Source organism: Coregonus clupeaformis, chromosome 12, assembly GCF_020615455.1.
Source record: "Coregonus clupeaformis isolate EN_2021a chromosome 12, ASM2061545v1, whole genome shotgun sequence".
NCBI classification, from domain to species: Eukaryota; Metazoa; Chordata; class Actinopteri; order Salmoniformes; family Salmonidae; genus Coregonus; species Coregonus clupeaformis.
Window position 1 is genome coordinate 19,168,729 of NC_059203.1, and position 7,358 is coordinate 19,176,086.

The following is a 7,358-nucleotide window of genomic DNA, read 5'->3' on the forward strand; positions in this document are numbered from 1 at the left end:
AGCCATATTTTCCTGTTCCTAGTTTGGGTTCATGGAAACGGGAGATCCTCTCTGGAACTAGAATGCTGAATGCTGTGGAAATTGAATGGAGGAGGGATATGCTTCAGTTCTGCTTCTATCGCTGACCTTCTATGTACTGTATGTTGTATGCAGTGGAGCGGAACGGCGTGAATGGTATGGCATCAAACCATGTGTTTGATACCATTCCACTGATTCCTCTCCAGCCATTACCACGAGCCCATCCTTCCCAATTAAGGTGCCACCAACCTCCCGTGGTTGTATGCTGTTCAAAGGATCATCCCTGGACATCTGGAATGTTTTTTCCATTTAACATTAGTGTATTATTTTCCCAGTTGCTTTCCAATATGTAGGGCATAGAAAATGAGGGCAGCATGCAATTCATATCGCCAGTTAAACATGGCATTGGCTCACAGAGGAGCATTTTCTATTTCCCAAAGCGATATTTCTCCCGCCACTCACTGCACTGCTGAAATCTTCAAGGCATTTTGTGACTTAAAAGTAAGTGTGAGCTTTTAAAATAATAAAGAGTCAATACAAACAAAAATATAAACACAAAATGTAAAGTGTTGGTCCCATGTTTCATGAGCTAAAATAAAAGATCCCAGAAATTTTAAATTTTCGCACACAAAAAGCTTATTTCTCTCAAATGTTGTGAACAAATGAGTTTACATCCCTGTTAGTGAGCATTTCTCCTTTGCCAAGATAATCCATTCACCTGACAGGTGTGGCATATCAAGATGCTGATTTAAACAGCATGATCATTACACAGGTCCACCTTGTGCTGGGGATATTAAAAGGCCACTCTAAAATGTGCAGTTTTGTTACATAACACAATGCCACAGATGTCTCAAGTTTAGAGGGAGTGTGCAATCGACATGCTGACTGCAGGAATGTCCACCAGAGCTGTTGCCAGATAATTGAATGTTAATTTCTCTACTATAAGCCACCTCCAACGTCGTTTTAGAGAATTTGGTAGTACGTCCAACCGGCCTCACAAGCACAGTTCACATGTGTAACCACGCCAGCCCTCCACATCCAGCTTCTTCACCTGAAACTGAGGAGTATTTCTGTCTAATAAAGCCCTTTTCTGGGGAAAAACTCAATCAAGGGCACAGCCAGTGGTGGGCCTGGTAGGGCATAGGCTTTGTGTAAAATAACATGTAAATGCAAGGTGCTCACTGTGCTTTGCTGATCTGTCAAAATGTATTATTCCACAGAATTTAACTAAACCCGAAAAATTTATGAAAATGCGGAAATAAGTCCTATGCATGTCCATTATAAGTACTAAAAAGGGACAGTGTAGAAGAGTCCCAAGATAAGCAGTTAAAAAGGTTTCTGGTATACTGTTCTGTTCTGAAGCCTGTGGAGCTGAAGCCTGTGGCTGCTTGTGAAGTGACTGCTGTCGCTCCCTCATCATCTCTGAAGATACTATATTTGTACATGCCAACTTTAAGCGCTGATGACAATCAATAGGCTATGGTCAAAATGTGTTCCTGTGAGAAAAGTATGAGAAAGATGATATGAAAGGTGATCATTACATCTTTGTTTATGCAATAGACACTTACTCCAGAAATTACTCACAGAAAATATAGACTCACGCTTCACTGATCTGTCTTGACGCATTAAACTACAAAATCATTCAACTCTAAAAGTAGTTCCAATTGAAAAGGCAGAAATGTGTCTTGTATTAAAGACAAGAAGTAAAAAGGTAGTGACACTGTTGCTGTTCTTAAGAATGTGGTTCCTTCCTGCCTCCAGAAAGTGATGTGAAGTGGTGTTGCTCCGTCGTCATCTCTGAAGATACTCCATCTGTGAGGTCCCCATTCATCACCTGGCGGAGCAGGAGATCTGGGTGCTCTGGCGACATTGTGTTTATGCACCTTAAAGAGCTCTACGCTCCGTTGCTACAGTGATGAATGACCCGCTGCAGCAAAACAGATGATGTGAGCAGCCAGTGGGAGGATAGGGGAACAGACTGGCTAGCTAGAGGAATGGATGGGATGAGGCCACTACATCAGGAGTACAGGCTAGCTAGTCCTTAAGAGTCTTTTGACGACACCCATGTGTCAATTTAATTAACATAATACAAAAATCCCGATCAAAATCTTTCAGTTTAAGCTAGAGATATCAACAACAACAACAAAAATTGTATGTGCTGCGTCTCAATCCACTGCATCTGCCTATGTCGGCTTTCCGCATCTGCGGTGGGAAGTGGCAGAGCTACAGTACTGTGTGTCAGACCAGGAGACATCCCGAAAATCGTTATTCTCAGGAAAAAACGTCTGTAGTGTCCGAAAGGCCAAGTTTGCATATTCGTTCTTGTGAATCTGCGTTGGTTGGTGGCAGACGTCTTATTTATTTTTGCTCATAAGACCAGCTCCGATAGAACACTGAGCCAGCTGTGATATCTTATTAGACCAAAACTAAATTTTAGTCATTAATACATTTTAGTCATTTAGCAGATGCTCTTATCCAGAGCGACTCACAGTACCAAATACCAATACAAAATCCCCTATTAGAGTTAATGCAATGCACTGCCTTACAAAAGCCTGTGTGTGATGAAATGCCAGTCAGTAAAATAGCATGGGGTCCATCCCAAAATAACACCCTATTCCCTATGGGCCCTGGTCATATGTAGTGCACTATAAATGGAATAGGGTGCCATTTGGGATGCAGGTGTACAGTTTGTCTCTCTTCCTTCTATATCATGGTATCCCCTCTCATCCCCTGCAAGTAAATGAAGAGGCCAAGATGAACGTACAAGCTCAGAATCAGTCCCAAATAGTACCCTATTCCCTACATAGTAAACTACTTTTGACCAGGGCTCGGCGGAGAATAGGGTGTCTTTTGGAACACAGACCCAGTCAGACAGGTTAATAACTTGCCTGTGGCTAGCTCAAATTGTGTTCTATTGACACCTGCTATCTGCCTCCAGATAGAAGCCAAGGACCTCATCAGAGAACTAGACGGATACAGGAGGTAAATGCTGTAGCTAGCCTCTCTCTCTCTCTTTAGAAGTGATGTTGACCATGTTAATCATGATTCCTGGGCTTGTTTAGCGCCTCTCTCTCTCTTTAGAAGTGATGTTGACCATGTTGACCATGATTGCTGGGCTTGTTTAGCGCCTCTCTCTCTCTTTAGAAGTGATGTTGACCATGTTAATCATGATTCCTGGGCTTGTTTAGCGCCTCTTGCTCTCTTTAGAAGTGATGTTGACCATGTTAATCATGATTCCTGGGCTTGTTTAGCGCCTCTTGCTCTCTTTAGAAGTGATGTTGACCATGTTAATCATGATTCCTGGGCTTTTTTTGTTTGCTTTTGTTCCATTTCTCCTTTTTGTTCTTTTTACTTGACCCATACGGAAAACTAATGTATTAGAATGTATGTGCATACTGTATATGCAGGGGAATTCAAAATACAGTATATTTACCTATTTAATCAGAATATATTCATGTATTGTGACACTGAAGCACATGGATGTAGCAGACAGTGGTTCCAGATGTGATGTCCAGAAGTTGAAGAAAAATCTAGGGAAATATTGCTTATGTAGAGAATATTTTTATTGTCGGTCATTTCCAAATATGCTACAATTTCTTTAATTTGTGGTAGAATTTTGATTTGTTTTTAAATATATATTATGTATTTAGTGTAAACTATATGCTAGCTGTAAAACTAGCCAAAGCATACTAAGCAGCCTGTCATTTTTTCTCCAAAAACTGTAGAAGCGTCATTTCCATCACAGTCATTTCCTTCACAAACTTAACTGTGGTGGAAATGACTAATTTAGGCTTATTTAACCAGGTTTTAAATTAATTTAATTTAGAAAATTATCCAAGTTGAAAACTAAGTAGTATTTTTCTTTGTTTTTAGAAGATGCCACATAAAACAGAACAGATATCACAGACATAAAAAAACTAAATTAAAGATTATCCTATACGATACCAGGAACATCTGCAAAACGACGGGGCGCGATACTGGAAGAAAAAAGAGAAGGGAGAAGTGAACTCTATCTCTGAGCAAAGTTACAGCCGTATTCTAAAATTGATTAAATAAATATTTTTCCTCATCAATCTACACACAATACCCCATAATGACAAAGCGAAAACAGGTTTTTTGAAATTTATAAAATAAAACAGAAATACCTTATACATAAGTATTCAGACCATTTGCTATGAGACTCTAAATTGTGCTCAGGTGCATCCTGTATCCATTGATCATCCTTGATGTTTCTACAACTTGATTGGAGTCCAACTGTGGTAAATTCAATTGATTGGACATGATATGGAAAGGAACACACCTTGCGAAAGTATTCACCCCCCTTAAACCGCTTTAGCAGTATGCTTAGGGTCATTGTCCTGCTGGAAGGTGAACCTCTGAAGTCTCAAATCTCTGGAAGACTGAAACAGGTTTCCCTCAAGAATTTCCCTGTATTTAGCGCCATCCATCATTCCTTCAATTCTGACCAGTTTCCCAGTCCCTGCCAACAAAAACATCCCCACAGCATTATGCTGCCACCACTATGCTTCACTGTGGGGATGGTGTTCTCAGGGTGATGAGAGGTGTTGGGTTTGCGCCAGGAATAGTGTTTTCCTTGATGTCCAAAAAGCTCAATTTTTGTCTCATCTAAACAGAGTACCTTCTTCCATATGTTTGGGGAGTCTCCCAAACGTGTTTGCTTATTTTTTTCTTTAAGCAATGGCTTTTTTTTGGCCACTCTTCCGTAAAGCACAGCTCTGTGGAGTGTACGGCTTAAAGTTATCCTATGGACAGATACTCCAATCTCCGCTGTGGAGCTTTGCAGCTCCTTCAAGGTTATCTTTGGTCTCTTTGTTGCCTCTCTGATTAATGCCCTCCTGTCTGTGAGTCATGGTGGGCGGCCCTCTCTTGGCAGGTTTGTTGTGGTGCCATATTCTTTCCATTTTTTAATAATGGATTTAATGGTGCTCCGTGGGATGTTCAAAGTTTCAGATATTTTTTTATAACCCAACCCTGATCTGTACTTCTCCACAACTTTGTGCCTGACCTGTTTGGAGAGCTCCTTGGTCTTCATGGTGCCGCTTGCTTGAAGGTCCCCCTTGCTTAGTGGTGTTGCCGACTCTGGGGCCTTTCAGAACAAGTGTATATACACTGAGATCATGTGACACTTAGATTGAACACAGGTGGACTTTATTGAACTAATCATGTGACTTCTGAAGGTAATTGGTTGCACCAGATCTTATTTAGGGGCTTCATAGCAAAGGGTGCGAATACATATGCTGGCAGCACTTTTCCGTTTTAAATTTTTTAGAATTTTTTGAAACAACTTATTTCTTTCATTTCACTTCACCAATTTGGACTATTTTGTGTATGTCCAATACATGAAATCCAAATAAAAATCAATTTAAATTACAGGTTGTAATGCAACAAAATACTTTTGCAAGGCACTGTATCACTAGACTGTGCTATCATTACCTAATATCACTACACTATGCTATCATCACTAGACTATGTATCACTACATTTACATTACATTTTAGTCATTTAGCAGACGCTCTTATCCAGAGCGACTTATAGTGAGTGCATACATGTTTATTTATTTTTCATACTGGAATCGAACCCACAACCCTGGCGTTGCAAACGTCATGCTCTACCAACTGAGCTACATCCCTGCCGGCCATTCCCTCCCCTACCCTGGACAAATTGTGCGCCGCCCCATGGGTCTCCCGGTCACGGCCGGCTACGACAGAGCCTGGATTCGAACCAGGATCTCTAGTGGCACAGCTAGCACTGCGATGCAGTGCCTTAGACCACTGCGCCACTCAGGAGGACTATGTATCACTAGACTATGTATCACTACACTATGTATCACTACATTATGTGGTGTATCACTAGACTATGTATCACTACACTATGTATCACATTTTACATTTACGTCATTTAGCAGACGCTCTTATCCAGAGCGACTTACAGTTAGTGAATACATATTTTTTTTAACTGGCCCCCCGTGGGAATCGAACCCACAACCCTGGCGTTGCAAACGCCATGCTCTATCAACTGAGCTACATCCCTGCCGGCCATTCCCTCCCCTACCCTGGACGACGCTGGGCCAATTGTGCGCCGCCCATGAGTCTCCCGGTCGCGGCCGGCTGCGACAGAGCCTGGATTCGAACCAGGATCTAGTGGCACAGTTAGCACTGCGATGCAGTGCCTTAGACCACTGCGCCACTCAGGAGTAACATGTATCACTACGCTATGTATCACTACACTATGTATCACTAGACTATGTATCAATAGACTATGTATCACTAGACTATGTATCACTACACTATGTATCACTAGACTATGTATCACTAGACTATGTATCACTAAACTATGTATCACTAGCCTATGTATCACTAGACTATGTATCACTAGACTATGTATCACTAGACTATGTATCACTAGACTATGTATCACTAGACTCTGTATCACTAGACTATGTATCACTAGCCTATGTATCACTAGACTATGTATCACTAGACTATGTATCACTAGCCTATGTATCACTAGACTATGTATCACTAGACTATGTATCACTAGACTATGTATCACTAGACTATGTATCACTAGACTCTGTATCACTAGACTTTGTATCACTAGACTATGTATCACTAGACTATGTATCACTAGACTATGTATCACTAGACTATGTATCACTAAACTATGTATCACTAGACTATGTATCACTAGACTATGTATCACTAGACTATGTATCACTAGACTATGTATCACTAGACTATGTATCACTAGACTACTGACAGTCCAGGAGAGAGAACTCGGAGGATACTGAGTTGTTTCCATTCCTTTCCACATCACTGCAGCTGTTTCAGCCCACAGACTGTGACTCTGGTGGGAAAATCCAACGTATCTCACAGCGCCTTCCAGCCCCATTGAAGATCTAAGTGAAGCATTGATCGGAAAGTTGTGTGCGGTGGAGTATGTTCAGGACGTTTACCCTGGCATTGTGCAAGACGTTCACGCAGAGAGTGGTGCTTGTGTGTAAACCATGAGTCGTGTTGGGCCCAACTGGTTTTTGGGGCCGATGAAAGATGACATCATATGGAACAGACCACTTGCATTGTGCGTGGACTTGTCCCCCGAGGCTCGTCCAGTGACCAAAAAGGCACTTAACTCTGTTTCTAAGCCTCAGATGCCCTTGGAAACTCACTACATTTACATTTCCATTTTAGTCATTTAGCAGACGCTCTTATCCAGAGCGACTTACAGGAGCAATTAGGGTTAAGTGCCTTGCTCAAGGGCACATCGACAGATTTTTCTATACAGCACATACAAAGCAGGACATAAAATCATACATTAAA